Below are 15,871 nucleotides of genomic sequence, written 5' to 3' on the forward strand. Positions count from 1 at the left end.
GACAGTAAGCTCCACCTTCCCCTGACTTGTTCACGGAGTTGGATGGGGGAGGAGGGGAGCGATCAGGCAGCCCTGCAGACGCATCTGGAGAGAAGACAGACACACGCTAAGGAGTGTTTTATCTAATTTCCTGCCTATTCAGACTCCACGGTCCTCATCTGGGCCGTGCAGGGTGCTACCTTCCTTGTTAGAATCACCATGCGCTCCCCACATCCACCCTCCTGATTAAAACAGGGAGAGCTGAGAACAATCAGGGCTTTGCAAGTCTCCTTCCCAGCTCATCTCTTTTCTCTGTTTACTTATTCATTCAGTTACATATTCATTTATTCAACAAATACTGATTAATGACCTCCCTTTTTATACACTCTGCCTATTCCCAAAAGGATCAGGGGTGGCTTGTGGGATGCAACATAATGCAAAACAGGGATGTCAGGGATAAAAACAGAAAGGAAGGGGGAGGCCTTGCCACCAGCTCCAGTGGTAGCTGGAATTCGGCCCTGGCTCTTTTCCAGCAAGAGAGATTTGTCAGATTTCTGGGATTTTGCTTTCTGCCCAACCGAAACTTGCACATTTGTGTCCAGAGAATAACATTCTCCTGCAACTAAATACATTTCTTGAGCGTCCAGTGGAATGCTTTGTTCTTATATGCAAATGCCTTCAGTATAAATGAAAGAATTTATTCACTGGTTCCCAAATTTTAGTAAATTGCACGCCACCTTTCAAATGTTTGCTTAACAGCGTGACTGTTGTTTATTTTGTAGTTTTTTTAAAATAATTAATTTTTAAATTTATTTTTAAAATACTTGTCCCTTTGATCAATGGAATATTTATATCAATCACCATAACTAGAAATTCATGACAAAATAAATATAATTAAAAAGTGTCAAGTAAACTGTGGCACCTACCTAAAACTCTGAGCTGTGGTATCTTCCTTTGTGTTACAAAGGAGATTAAGTTGTAGTAATAGTTAACATCATCATACAAGCACCAAATTGAGAGAGCCAGTTCTTTTGATTATTTAATACAAAAATGAAACTAAAAAAGAAATCTCACTATGAACATCAACACTGTGTTTCTACTTTAAAGTAGCATCCTGCGTTATTTCACATTGCCCAAAGCCCCTTTACATATCATCCCCCATTTGGGGGAACACTGGTCAAAGCCCTTTTACACACCTCACATTTGGGGGAACTTTGGTCAATTAACGAAAGCTGAAATTTGTGGGATAGAGGTTCTTTGCCCCCTGGAAGATATAAAAGCTCTTTGCTCATACGCACATTGTGTTGACTTCAACAAGTTTAACATCAAGCCACCCACACTTACACACCAAGAATTATTGCAGTATGATTGGCCCCAGAACAGAGCATGCATGTCTCTGTGAAGAGTTCATAATCCTGATGAGATTTTGGAAGACTTGCTTGGGTCCAGCAGCAGCTTAACAATACAAGGTTTCATATGAATAGTAAGCTAGACAGAAAAATGGACTATTAGTAAATTTGCAGAGTCTTAAAAATTCAAGAATGTTTCCATTCACTGATTGGGTGTCCTCATATCAAGTTGCTTGGATGGGATCCTAACTTCTTCTCATACTCTGATGCACTCATATGCCTTCATTCATATCCACGATGTGTATCGATAAATAGAAGTGGCTATTTGGTAGGTAAGGAGACTGCACGAGGTACCGGTGACATTCAGCCTGCATACCAGCAATGACACCTGATGTTCATGGGCGTCCGGTTTGGTTGTCTGCTTGACAGGTTGGCTGGTCTGCTCTCCTGTTTCAGAACCACCACTTTCTCCTCTGCCTTGCCACAGGTTTAACTGTGGCTTCCCCAAAATTCATATGTGAAGTCCTCCTCCCCAGTGCCTCAGATGGTGACCTCATTTGGAGACAGAGCCGTGCAGATGTAATTAAGTTACGATGAGGCCACGCTGAAATAGGTGGGGTCCTGATCCAATATGACCAGTGTCTTTATGCAAAGGAGTAACGCGTGTGTAGAAGACATGTGCAGAAGGAGAACACCGTGCAAACGTGACAGCAGGGATCAAAATGATGGGTGTACAGGCCAAGGCACATCAAAGATGGTCAACGTGACACCAGAGGCTAGGAGAGGGGCACGGACCCCAGATTCCTGTCTCACAGCCAATACCTTGATCTGGGACTTCTAGCCTCCAGAACTGTGAGACCATAAATTTCTGTTGTTTAAGCCCCCAGCTTGTGTTACTTTGTTACAGCAGCAGAGCAAACTAATACATCTCTCTGTACCAATCCCACCGCTGGAGAGAAGGGTTGGAAACTTAGCACCACTCTACTTTCCAAAAACTGCTATTATATTCAATATCTTGTAGTAACCTACAGTGAAAAGAATATGAAAAAGAATATGAATATGTTATATAACTGAAGTCTTAAGGCTGTACACCAGAAATTGACACAATGTTGTAAATTGACTTCAATAAAAATATATATTAAAAAAAACAAAAAAATAAAAACTGCTATTCCTTGCTGGAATAACAAACCACATCACTACCATTCAATATACTACATATGCAAACGTACACTTGGCTCAGAAGTCTTCTGGCAATTTCACAAAAAATGTGATGTTTTTGCCATTGATTTAGGTGTAGTGATTTAGCTGATGGTTCCTGAAAATTATACCTAATTTCAAGGATAAGTGAAAGGTTTATCTGCCTCGCAACATGCTGAGATTTTCTGAGAGCCTCAAGGGAGAAATAGCACTAATTCATTACTTAAATGACGTTTATTTTACTGTTAGACCATAGAAACACTGATCTAACACAGGAAAGTAGCCATAGCTACTCTAACTTTTAATATGCTTAATGTAAAGGGTGAGGGGGCTTTTGTTAATATTTTTTAATTTCTTTAATATATGTGGTCTCTGTTTTGTTTTTATGTATACTTGTTTTGATAATTTGAAAAGTTTATACTTATATTTTATAATTATTTTAAGTGTAACATTATTAGTAAGTATTAATTCTGTGGGTTTTTGGTGGGGGGAGGTAATTAGGTTTATTTATTTTTATGTATTTATTTTTTTTAACATATATCCTAGGGATTGAACCCAGGACCTCATGCATGCTAGGCACGTGCTCTACCACTGAGCTCTACCCTCCCCCCAATTCTGTAATCCTTTACATAGTGTCTATCACCTTTCTGTCATAAACAATGATAAAATTAGTGTATTTTCTCTTTTTTATTCTTCCATCTAATTTCAATTTCTAGTATTATCTTTGCTAGTTTGCTTCGTTGTGCTCTGTTACCCCTCTAGTGCCCAATTCATCACTCTCAACTATGAAATTTGAGAAAATCACTGAATTTATATCACATATCCCTCTTCTCTTCCAACTTTTGTCAAGGTTAATAAAACGTATGTTCTGCCGTGAAGCCATTATCCCTGTGCGACATTGAGCCTCAGTCCTGTAGTTAGATATGTTCAGTCCTCACCAGGAGTCTTTTTGCTGTAATTTTTAGAATCATATATGGCTGGGCTGGAGTTTTCCCTCTAGTAGACTTTTCAGTAAAGACTCTTTTGGAAACAATACTCCCTACGTTCTTGCATGCTCAACATTGTTGGGCTGAGCATAACGTTCTCAAGCCATGTTTTCTGTCCCTGAGGATTTAATCGGCAATGCTGTCTGCCTGTCAGCCTTGATTGAAGCTCTCTCTCCAGCTTACCCAGGACTGGAATTGTTTCTCCTTTGGTTGCTCAGTGGATTCTCCCTTTATCTTTGACATCCAGTAGCTTTACCAGGATAATGTCATAATGTTGCCCACTCTGGATGACTTCTTTTGTGGAATACAGGGTGCTCTTTGAAACTTTATATTCAAGTCTTTCTCTACATCTGAGAAATTTTCTTTAATTAATTCTTAACATTTGCTTTAGTTGCCTGCTCCCTCCCCCCCCCCTTTTTTTTTGGTCAAGGGCTCCAATTATACACATCTCGGCTAACCCCATCTGTCTTTGATACCAGTGATTCCTCTCACTAATCCTTTTGAACTTGCTTTCCCCACTCCAGTACTCTGTGGTTTACTGCATGTACAGCAGGTTTTGTTCTCCCTTGTGTTGCTTCCCAGTTCAGATTCATTTTTGTGTTGGCTTCAGTTTTATCTTCCATTTCTTTTCCTTAGCCCAACCAGCTCTCTTACTTTTTTTCCTTCTATATTCTGACACTTCTCTAGGCCCTAGAGTTGTGATCTAATCTCTGGATTTTAGTGGTGATTGCTTCATGAGGTGGTTTTGTTGTGTGGTTCTCACACTAGAAACTTGGCACAATTTTATCTTCTGCATGGCAGTATTTTTGTTGATTTTGTTGACACAGTCTCTGTCTATAAAAGTGACAACTTTTATGCTATTTTCTTTGTGATTACTCATTTTTGAATAAGATTCCTTGTGTCTGTGCCAGTTATTTGCAGGAGGTTTTTATGGAGGAGGTGCTAGGAAGAATTTTAAATAGAAGGTTTTGTGATTAGTATTGTTCAGACTTTTTTTCCAACTGAAAAAAAAAAAATAGGCAATTATAGGACTATTTTACTGTCCCACAGACACTCTTTCCTTGAAATTAGGCATTTGTGTGATTTTTTTTTAAGTGAAGTCCTACTGTCTCAGCTTCTCTTAACCAAACTGGGAGTGAGGGTGAGATGATAAATGATAATAGCCTAGGAGGTTAATTAGATTGTCCCAGGCTCATATTCTTAGGGGAAAATGAGAGCTATTGGATATGATATTTGAGTTTACAGTTGGGTTGAGTAGAGTTCAGCAATAACAATAACTGTCATTAAGTATTTATTCTGCCAGATCTGTGTATACACACACATGAGATACAGATATATGTAGAGTGAGAAAATTTATACCCATCCTGTAAAATAGGTTTATTTTGCTTGTTTTTAAGAAGAAGAAACCAAGGCTAAGAGATTAAGTAGTTTTACGTGGTCAAACAACCAGGAAAACATGGTAGAAGTGATATTAGAACCAGGTCTGTGTGAGTGAATTTCAATGCATGTTGACAACCTCGCTCACTCCCTAGTGGTTGGTACCTGTTTAACCCTTACAGAAATCACTTGGCTTCCCTGTTTAATTAGTGCAGTGGCATAACTGTAGATGGGGTGGGTACTAACATGTCCCTGGCTTCATCCACTCCTGAGGGCCCCAATCTTGATTCTCTTCATCTGCCTAAGTACAGTGGGATGAACTCCGGGATTCTCACCGAGTATTCCTGAGAACTCAAAGCCATGGCTAATGTGTAATCCCAATGAATCCTGGTCCTCACCTATTTGTAAGTCTTAGAAAAAGTCACTTACCTTCCCAAAGCTTAGGGTAGGATCATGGAGTTGATTTGTCAAGGGGAGAAACTTTTCTTTATAAATTTATGATAATCTAACTTTTTACTTCCAGATGAGAGAGGTAAATTTAATGCCTTTTTTAAAGAGTAATTACAGCAAAAAAATTTAAGATGGTGTGTTTTCATATTGCAATATAAATTTGTTCCTCATCATATGCTCATATGCCTTTGAATGAGGTTGTTGGAAAAGATGCATGGCCTTGATGGGGTTTGTGTGGTTTTTGTCTTTGTCTTAAGAAAATCATAAAGTTCATAGCCATGTACAGAAAGGGAAATGAAGTAAATACTCATTGTGAACCTTGTGATGATGTTGACTTATAAATTTAAATGTGAGAAAAAGTAAATGGGGTCAAATGAAATGTAGTTTCCCCTGAGAAAATAACCAACATGTTCAAGTTGATTGGGAAGCCAGAAGAATTGAGGCAAAAAGTCAAACAGGCACTGGCTTTTTGTGTAAAATTCATCACTCTTCCACCCCAGATGTGGCGATGGTCCAGCACCTTCTCTTGATGATGGAAGGTGGTGGTTGTTTTTGTACAGAAGCTTCAGAGGATGGCCAGGCACATCTGTGCAAACCAGGCTCAAGGCCCCTCCAGTCTGTGATGCCCAGGACTTGGTCAGCTTTGACAGTTCTCAGGGATATTGCCCCTTAGCTCTGGTAAATGGCATGTGTGCAGTGAAATGAGAAGTCCAGGCCATCAGGTGCACTTGAGAACCTCTAATATGAGGAGTAAAATAACCATATACCTTGAGTTCTAAGATGTCATCCATTTATGCACTGCTTTATAAATTAAGTAATAGCATTTGGGGATTAAAATATTTCACTAAAGGTATCTCACATAGCAAGGGTACAACACACCACAATTTCATTTTAAAATGTGAAAAGGAATTTTTTTAAAATCTTAACTTATTTTTTAATTTACAGGAAGATTAAAACTTAGCACATTGTGTCCAAATACTTATACCATGAGTTTTGTTCAAAAAGTACATCAACTTTAGGAGACCAAGTCCTTGGAGGACAGTTGACTGTCATCTCTCATCATCTTCCTTGTGAAGAAGACCAAGAGCAAGGGAGGATCATCCACACTGTAAACTCGGCAGCTTATGTAAACCAAAGAGTAGTAGGACTTTGCTCTTATGAAACGAATTTGAGTGGATCCTTTCCACAGAATTTCCCAGAGGAAATAAAAGCTACCAAGGATAGTGGGCTATTAATCACTGCTGAGGCTGATGGAAAATCAAACATGGGTCTGTCATCCTATTCTTCAGCCCAGTTCAAAGTTAGTTCCAATGTAGAATTGTGGGGAGAGCCATTTATGGACATGCAAGTCTCCATCTGATGTTACCGATGGGATTGCAGAGGTGGGATTTGCACCCTGCTCAGGCACCAAAAGTCCAGGCAGGCCCTGGAAATCAGAAACTAGACTCAAATCAATAGGAAATACAGAAGACAAAGTGAAGGAGACAACAAATGGAAGAGGCAAGGAAGTGAGAGCAAGAAATGAGGGTTGCTGACTATTGAGGGAGTGGTAGAACAAAGAAAAATTCTGGAGTTCAGTAAGATTTTGGAAGACTTTCCCAAAGATCTTTGGGTAAAAGTGTCTCTCGCAAGCATTGGGTGCCTGAGATGTTCTTCCTGTTGAGGCACAGTCGGAGACACCTTCACATCTGATACTTCTGCCTCCACCATGCTGTTTGGGAAAAGCATCAAGGAAACATCTCAATGGATGAATCAAATCCTTGAGTCTCCTGAAAATGTCACACCGTGGTACCCAGAGCCTTCTGCTCTTGGACCAAAGTCCCAGGAGACACTGTATATACCACTATTTATAACCATGGATTGAATGTTCCAGCCTTTAGCCAAACCATGTTGTTAAAGATGACACCTAATGGAGGATGGACTCCGAAAACTTACCTTTTCCTTCCCTATCTTTGATAATAGAAGAATATTAAAAGGTGATAGAAATAGGCATAGATTTATTGGGGCTCCTGTCAGTGAGTGAATATTAATTTGGAATTTATGGCCTTTAGACACATCCATACAGAAAGCTTAAGAAATCTTAGAATGTCTTTAGAGGGGTTCTCAGTCTAGTCCGTACACCTATGGTAACTCTATGTATGTCTACTGCCAACTTACGTAAAACAATCAAATTTGATTTAAAAGGGTTGGAGAAGAGAATGAAGTTCCTTTCTCTGGTCAATCCATTGACAAGTATTTATTGATTCCTTACTCTAAGCTCAGGATGGGGATGCAAAAGTCTATGCAAGAAGCCAGGTGCAATTCCTGAAGAAAAGTTAAATTCCAATTGCAGAGAATACTATGCGACAGCTTATGTTCTAAGCAATCTGTAATAAGCAGTTAAATTATATTGGTGATGATAAAGAATCCAAAAGGAGGTGGACCAGTGAGAATAAAGAAATTTGGGAAGGCTTCGTGGAGAAAGTGTAAAAGATAATGTCGATGAATAAAAACCAGCATTCCACAATCGTGCATGTGTGTTCTTATGTTGGGGTTGGAACTGCAGCAGATGCTATTTCTGTTCTTACTTTATTTTATTGCCCACACACAAGTTATTTTATGATGACTCATAACAATGGGCAGTCTTGATTCAGGGTTCAAAGAGTACCACACACTCCACCTGCATTCCCTATGAATTAGGTGGTAGTGGTCCTTCACACTGTAGGTGGGGTCATTAAGTCATAAAGGGGTAAAGTAACTTGACTAAGAAGCCAGCTAGTAAAAAGCCAGTCTTTGAAACCAGAAATGTTGAATTTAAAAGCCCTAGTTCCTAAGCAGGATCATACACTACATCTTTGGTCTCCACCGAAATTAGGTGACAATTTCTTAAGAATTTGTGCTGCGTGTAAGTCGTGGATTTTCCTCCACAGTGACATTACAGAAACCTAATTTTACCAGACTACACAATTCCAGCTGTATCATGAAATTTTCAAAGACATTATAACCAAAGTTCATATGAATTGAAATTAAAAAGAATAATACAAGCTCCCCCCACCGCCCGCAGTGACAGGAGTTGGGGAAATTGGTGCTGTGGAATCCCAAAGAGCAAACAGTAGGCCACTTTGGGAACTGGGGCATTCAAAAAGTCAAACATTGAAAGCCAAAAATACGGAAGTTCATTTTGTCGTCTTTTAACTCTGACTTCGTGACACGTGTGACGCTGACAGTCTGTGGTGATATAAGGTGGTAAGAAATGTGACAGTGACCTTGGCACAGATCAGGCTAACAGTTACATATGTGCAAAGGATGGGAATGAGCATTCATTAAATGCCAGATGCTGTGCTAAGAATATAAAACGTTTTATGTTAAGAGTGTGTATAAAAGCAATTATCATGATGTAAGCCACAGTGAATCAATCTTTCATCTCCTGAAATGAGATTTTTCTTTCTTTGTCATTACAGATACTGACCCAGATTATTTAAAAGAAGAAAAGCAACACCATTTCCATCGCTGGTCTTCCTGTGTTTGGTAAGTTTCCGTTCTTAGGTATTTCCTTCCATGAAGTTTTGCTTTCGAAATACGATTATAATATATATTTGTTGCTTGCGTCTCTTTAGAATCCCTGACTTCCTTCTAATTAGATAACCCTCTTTTCTTGTAAATAATATATTCAATGTGGTTAAAACACCCAGCCACAGAGTATATATGTGGCCTGCTTGGGGACAAGCACCCAATCCAAAGTGAACCAATCAGAGGTTTTTCTGGGACTTTGGCCAAAAAAAAAAAAAAAAAGAACGAAAGAAAAAAGAAAAAGAAATGTGTCGTGAAAGATTTGGTAATGAGGCTTTTAGGCTGAGTCAGTCTGTGTGTGTCTGGAGCTTCCAAAGGCCATCTGGGCCACCACGTGGAGAAAGCCAGCCTAAAACACGCAAGGAGAGAGCTAGTGAATTGTTGGAGCCCTTGGATCGCTGAACGTTCCAGTTCTGTGAGGAAGTACATTTCCCTTTTTGCCAAAGTAGCTGGGTAGAAGTACAGGGATCATGGTGACCTCACTGCGACAGTGCGAAGTGGCGGAAGGACACTGGGTGAAAAGTTGTAAGATATTCCCGGCAGTGACCTTGACTCATGACCCGCAAGCAAACTGCTGATTCTTCCTGAGTCTCTCTCCTTTATCAGTGATACGCTAACATTGGATGCCTTAAAACCTGAGGCCCTATTTTATCTTCGCTTGTTTTTCCAAGTGTGGGCGAGAGGTTCTTGTCTTGTTGCAGAAAGAATTCAGAAATAAGACACGGAGGTTAAGAAGGCAAAGCAAGGATTTATTAAGGGACAGAGAGCATGCTCTCAAGGAAAGGGCGGGCAGACCCAGGTGGGTGGCTGCCCCGAGCTTCCTTGGCAAGCTCGTCATGTGAGTGCAAAAATGAATGGGCAGAATATTCATTGGTGGGGAGGGGTGTGGGGTCGTCTTTCCTGATCTTCATCCCAGCCCCACCTTCCCAGGTGGGGAGGGGAGGGATTTTTTGTCCTTGTTTAGTCTTGATCAGGAAGTTGGATGAAGTCATAATGAACAAAAGGTTATATTCAGAGGGGGATATTATAAGCGAAATGTCACATTTGGACGGAGGTCATAATGATCGAAAAGTTACATTCGAATGGTGAGGGTTCCTGCCCTGCCCAGCATTCTGCCTCCAGGACACTTGACAACCCAGAAGGTATGTTTTTTTTAATCAGTCCGGAGGATCCTGTTTTTCTTGGTCTGTCCAAGGACCCCCATTGTTCTCAAGATGTATGGTTTTTTGCCATTTGGCCCATGTCCCCCTTTCTCATATCTAGCTACCTGCCTGCTCTAACACAAGTCCCATTGCTTAAACTCTATAAATTCTTAGTTATCTCTCACCTAGAAGTCATAGGGTGTGGTGAGGCGCACACACACTGCTGTTCAGTACATCTAGCTAATGCAGGGTCTTCATTTCTAGATGAAGATCACATTTCTCTCTTCCCAGGTCTCACTCCACCTCTATCTCAAGCAGCTACCTTGCAAATATGTGTTATTAGACAACTTTAGAGCCTGCCCAACAGTGCATGTTTGGCTCTGAGAAAATCCATCCCCTCTACCACGAAAGTCAACTTGAGTACTCGTATTTGATGGAGAGAAAATTATGCACAAAAGCCACTATGCGATGTCTCTTACTTAGTCTTTATCCTTTATAGTCATAGAATGCCTCTTCCAATCAGTGATGGCTACACAAATGCCCAATGCAAACTTCTAATTCTTTGAAAAAGGGTATTCACAGCCATGACACTCCAGCATAAGCATGTGTGTGCTAATCCACTGAGACTAGAAATTCCACTTTAAACTAGCAGCTATATCATAATTCTGCTGAAGGTTCTGTACTATTTGTCATTTACCTCCCAAACCAAGTCAGAAGTATTACATATGGAGATCGGCATGTCTTTGGATTTCTGTGTGTACAGATTGTTAAAACTGAACAATTTTAGAAAATCCTGAGATCCTCCCTCCTGACATTCTGCTGTGTGGCAAGTTGCTCAGGAAAAGTCCCAGTTCTTGGTATCCCAAAATACTGATTAAGCCTCACACGAAAACCAAGAACTTACTTGAAAAATAGACGATGTCATCATTATTTATTGGCTACAGACATAACAAGACCGGTGGTATAGACTGACAAGTGAGTTCTCCTAGTCGCTCCTATTATATCTACCTGTCAACTGACTTAACTGCTGGTGTACCCAGATATTAACAGACAGGGTTCACTAAGTGTTAATAGCCACTGTGTGTAAACTCTGTAGATACTTACATAGCCAGCCATTTATAACTCTCATAACATCCTAGACATACACAGAGATATTTATGTGACTTGTAAGTCGTTTTTTATCTTATTAGCCTAGACTTGTTAAGACTACCTCCTTAACAGTTCATTTTCTGAGACCCTCTAGTTGATTGGCCATGTAAGCAGAGAGAATTTGGAAACCTAATAGGCTGTCAGAGAGTTTGACAATCTCTAAAAGTTGCAACTTTCAACTTCTAAAATTCTCCCCTAAATCTGATCAGTGATGTACTGAAATTAAACGTGCTTGCAAAACTTTGTGCAGTTTCTCTTTTCGCAGTTACACTCAAGGAGAGACCTTCTGCTCTCATTTAGAATAAACCTTGAAATTAGGTCTGTTGTGCGTGTGATGATCCAGTGGGAGCAGCTCTGGGCTGGGACGCTCCTGGCCTGTGTCACTTCTCTGTGCCTGGACTAGGAAGGCAGCCTCCTGCTTGTTCCTGTCCCTGTGACCCCCCTTAATGATTCATTCTAACTGACGCCAAATGGACTTTTGAAATTGACAGGCTGGCAGGTGTCGCCAGATCACCATCCCAGTTGCAAACCCCCCATTGGCTGCTTCTTGGGATTAATAATGACAGCAGTAACAACATTAATGATTGTGGGAGCCAACGCTAACTGGATTTACTCTGTGCGAGGCTCTATGTGATGGAGTGTACATTTTCTTTTAATCTTAAAAATAAACTCTCTGAAAGTTCACGATTGTGGGAACTGAAGCCCAAAGACGTCAAATGACTTATCCAAGATCATATGGCTAGTGTGTGATGGAGCTAAGACGCAGTCTCACATCTGTCTGACTTCAGTTGATACTCTCAGCCATGATACTACCCTGCCTTTTCTTCTCAATGAAAGACAGGCTCCTTGGCCAGTCTTTCCTCAAATGGAAACCTTTCATTTGTTCTCATAAATCTCTTGTTACTCTTTAATATACACCCTCTTCTCCAGCTCAGTCTTCTCTTTGTTTTGTTTGTTTTTTTTTTAAGTCATATTCCATCTTTCAGTTCATTGGTTTTTCCATTTCTCCCAACTTTTCCACTTTGGCTCTTTTCACCTTTATGTACTGTACCCATTCTTGTCATCCTTAGTCATTCAATGAACAGGTCATTATTAAGCACCTGCTAATTGGTTATTATCCCTGTCTTCCATAAACTCACTGACTAGTGGGGGCATCAAATATGGGGTGGGGCGGGGGCCGTTCCAGAATAGAAGTAGCTGAAAAGATGAAAGTGTTCCTATTCCAGTGCCTAATGCTTCAAAAACTATCAGTGAAGACTCAAAGTCCTCATCACTTCATTAGATCTCCTGTCTTCAGGGTTGACTAATCTTATTTCTCTCCAGTAATTTATAAGCTTTTTGAGCATAAAATAAAACCTTATGTTTCTTTTGTATCACCTTGCCTTAGGAAACCCACTTACAAGTTTTAAGTGCTACCTACCTTTGCTAGAGAATTTCTTGGTGGCATGTCTGTGTTAAGTAACATGAGTGTCTCTATCTGGAAATACACTTTCCAATATATTGAAGGTTATTGTGCTGAAGGATAGAGGCACTAGAGTAGAAACCAGGAATTTAAGGATCAAGACTAAGAGCCTCTGATGGACGTGTGCCATCTGATAAATATCCTCTCTCAGGATAGAAGTGACAATTTTTGCCTTTTGGGCTTCATAGAACTATTGTCTTAAGCTACTTAGGTAAGTGACATCAAAGGCTTTAGAAAGTATATTCTCTACCAGTGAGTCTTAAAATGTGGTCTGAGGACCCCTAGGGGCTCCCTGTATCGGAGTTCAACCAGAGATATAGAACCAGTAGGTGCTACATATTAAGAGATTTACTGCAAGGAGTTGGAGTACATGATTGTTGGACCGGCTGGGCAAGAGTGACATCCATCGCGTACGCCGCTGGGCAGGCGGCTGGAATTCTAAAGCAGGAGCTGAAACTGCTATCTCAGATGAAATTCTTTCTTCTTCTTCTTCCCGGAAGAATGTAGCTCTGTTTCCAAGGCCTTTCGGCTGATCACATCAGGCCCTGTTTAAGGTGGACTGAGTATGGACTTCAGTCACACCTACAGAATACCTTCACAGCAACACCTAGCCTAGGCTGCATCACAGAACTTACTTGGTGGCAAAGGACCGAGAAGTCACCATCAGGAACACGAGCCGCTGCTTTTCAGCTGAGCCCATCCCTCCCCCTCAGTACTGTTCAGTATGAAGCCTTCGCAGCATTATTCTGTCTCTGCTTTCTAAAACTACTTCAGAGATCAAAGTCATTGATGGAGGCCCAGACCGAGACGTCACACTCCTTCAAACTGCTCATCCTAAGAAGTTTGTTCTGCCACTATGCAGAGAAAGAGCAAAGCTTAGGTTTGGGGAGAGGTAGACAAGACTCACCCAACTCCCCTCACTGACTCCATGAGTCAGTCTTGTGATGATCTTAACCCGTTACCTCGGGAGTTCAGGAGGCACCTAAGGCAGGATTTCTCAACCTCAGCACTGTTGGTATTTTGGGCCAGGTAATTCTTTGTCATGAGAGGATGTCCCGTGCAGCTGCAGGATGCTTGTCAGCATCCCTGGGCTCCACCCACTAGATGCCAGTAGCATCCTTATCACAGTGTGACAGTCACAGATGTCTCCAGATACTGCCAAAAGTCCTCAGGGAAGGGGTGGGGGGAGTAATCATCCCTTGTTGAGAACCACTGATTTAGGGGTGTTCGTGCATGGCCCTTGAAGGGTCTCTTACATCTTTTTAGGCTGCTTACACTGAATTCTTCATGGGAGCGTTCTGATAAACGAAATGTGTTTCATCATGTAACATCTCCAGAGACACTTGTTGCCCTGGGCAACCGCCCCACTGTCCACCCCCTTGCCTCAGTCCTAAAGGAACTAGTTATGTGGCTAATCTCTTCTATTACCAGTTCCTCATGGTTTTATTATTGCTCAATGCCTTCTTCCAGCCCTTGTTCATTAATCCCACCCCAGTGCTGTAGCTGGGTAACGAGCTAAAAGGCTTCAAGTTGCTTTCTAGTCCAAGTTCTTAAAACATTATGTTGCTTTTTCAGTGAAGATTAATCTAGACCCTTGCCTTTCTCCTGATTAAAATTAAGACGGATAAGCATTGGCTTATCAAAGTGACCACAAGAAGATTCCCCACAACTTCCTCTATTTCAGTCTATCTGAAGGATTTTATTACCCTGTCTTTTATGCGAATAATTATGTCAATCTACTAAAGTTGTTGAGAAATTGAATGAGTCACATTATGCAGAGTGCTTAACCCAGTGCTTGGCACAACGTAACCACTCAATAGTAATTATAACAATTATCACCAGTAAAATTTGCACAGCCTAGAGGAAATCATTGGCCTTAAGCTTATGAACTTAATCCTGATTGTATGATGCGGGTGGGTGGGAGATGTAGGGGGCAGAAGTCTCTGTCAGCAATTACTTCTTTAATTGGCCATTTCAGGGAGCAAGGATGTAAAGACTAAACCCAACAAACTCTAAAATCACGCATGCAGAGAAGGATGCAGCCAAGGTGGAAAGCAAATACACGCAAAATGAGTAATCCACTTAAGTGTAGAAAAGCTGACTGCAGAAAAGGGGAACTGCAGAAAGCTCTGTGATGTGTGATCTGTTAAGTGGATGGATTAGGGAATTCCAGCAGCCAGACAGGAAACATGGCCCCTCTAACAAAAAGTGAACATAGTGTTAGCTGTCTAGTACTTGCTGTTAGGGTTCTAATTAGCCAGGCAGCGGTATTTAATTCCAGTGTCATGATACAAATAACGTGCCACATGCTTGTTAGTATTTACAGTTTCTAAGCAGCTTGGAAGATGGGCTTATGCTCTGAGGACTCCGCATCCATCAGTCAGCATGATATTCCGAGAAATACTCTGGACTCTCTTGTCCCCAGATTGCATGTGCCTCTCTCTTTATTGGGGAAGTGGAGAGGGAAAGAGCCCTGGTTCTAGGAGTGAGGAGATGTGGTTTGGGGTTTCGTCTCTGCCACCAACTTCCTGTGTGGCCTTGAGCAGATTTACTAATTGCTCTCAGCTTCAGTGTCCTTCCCCACAGCACTAGGAAGCTGGGCTAAACAACCTCCAGTTCTGATGGAGATTAACCACATCTGTGACTCTAGGTCACACTAGTGCCGTGGGACTCTGAGAAAAGAGAGGGAAAGAAACAAGGGCTTGCAGAGCATTCTTGTCTTTAGCAGATGGGAAACTGTGAAATGCCAAGTGCCTCCGGAAAAAATTCTAGCCTGTCCAAATTGTTAGACAAATTTTATGTTCTTAAACCTCCTGGCTTGTACCTTACAGTTACAGCTATTCATGTGTTAGGGGTTGTGAATGTTTCATCCCTTCTAAAATGTTCATATCCATATTTCTTCTTAGTAGTCTGATGGGATCCAATGGTGCATGTAAGTTCACGGTTAACATAGTAACCAACCAAGATCACATGGAAAGATTGTCAGGAAGCTAAATATTTTATGTTCATTTCTTTTCACCTCCTTTTTCTTCCCAACATTGTCAATATTCCCGTTTTTAATCTTCACATAGGCTTGTTACTTGTTTTACCTTCTCTTTTATTTCTGTTTATCACCAATAACTATCCATCAATATAGCAACTTATTCATAACATTTACCTCTATTAGCCAAGTAACAGGTAACTCATTTTAAAACAAAGATAGACATGGAAGTTTCCTTTTAAGGGTATAAA

General features: G+C 40.9%; 1 protein-coding gene across 4 annotated transcripts in view; it reads left to right on the plus strand.

Moving 5' to 3' along the window:
- Window positions 1-15,871, plus strand: part of ATP10B (ATPase phospholipid transporting 10B (putative)) — a 282,609-nt gene that overhangs the window by 30,377 nt on the left and 236,361 nt on the right. For all 4 annotated transcript variants that reach the window (XR_006720747.2, XM_045508136.2, XM_010972219.3 and 1 more), the window contains exon 2: window positions 8,779-8,845. The gene's annotated coding sequence lies outside the window, so the exon portion shown is untranslated. The remainder of the gene's footprint in view (window positions 1-8,778; window positions 8,846-15,871) is intronic.

Source organism: Camelus bactrianus, chromosome 22 (assembly GCF_048773025.1).
Source record: "Camelus bactrianus isolate YW-2024 breed Bactrian camel chromosome 22, ASM4877302v1, whole genome shotgun sequence".
In the NCBI taxonomy this organism is placed as follows: Eukaryota; Metazoa; Chordata; class Mammalia; order Artiodactyla; family Camelidae; genus Camelus; species Camelus bactrianus.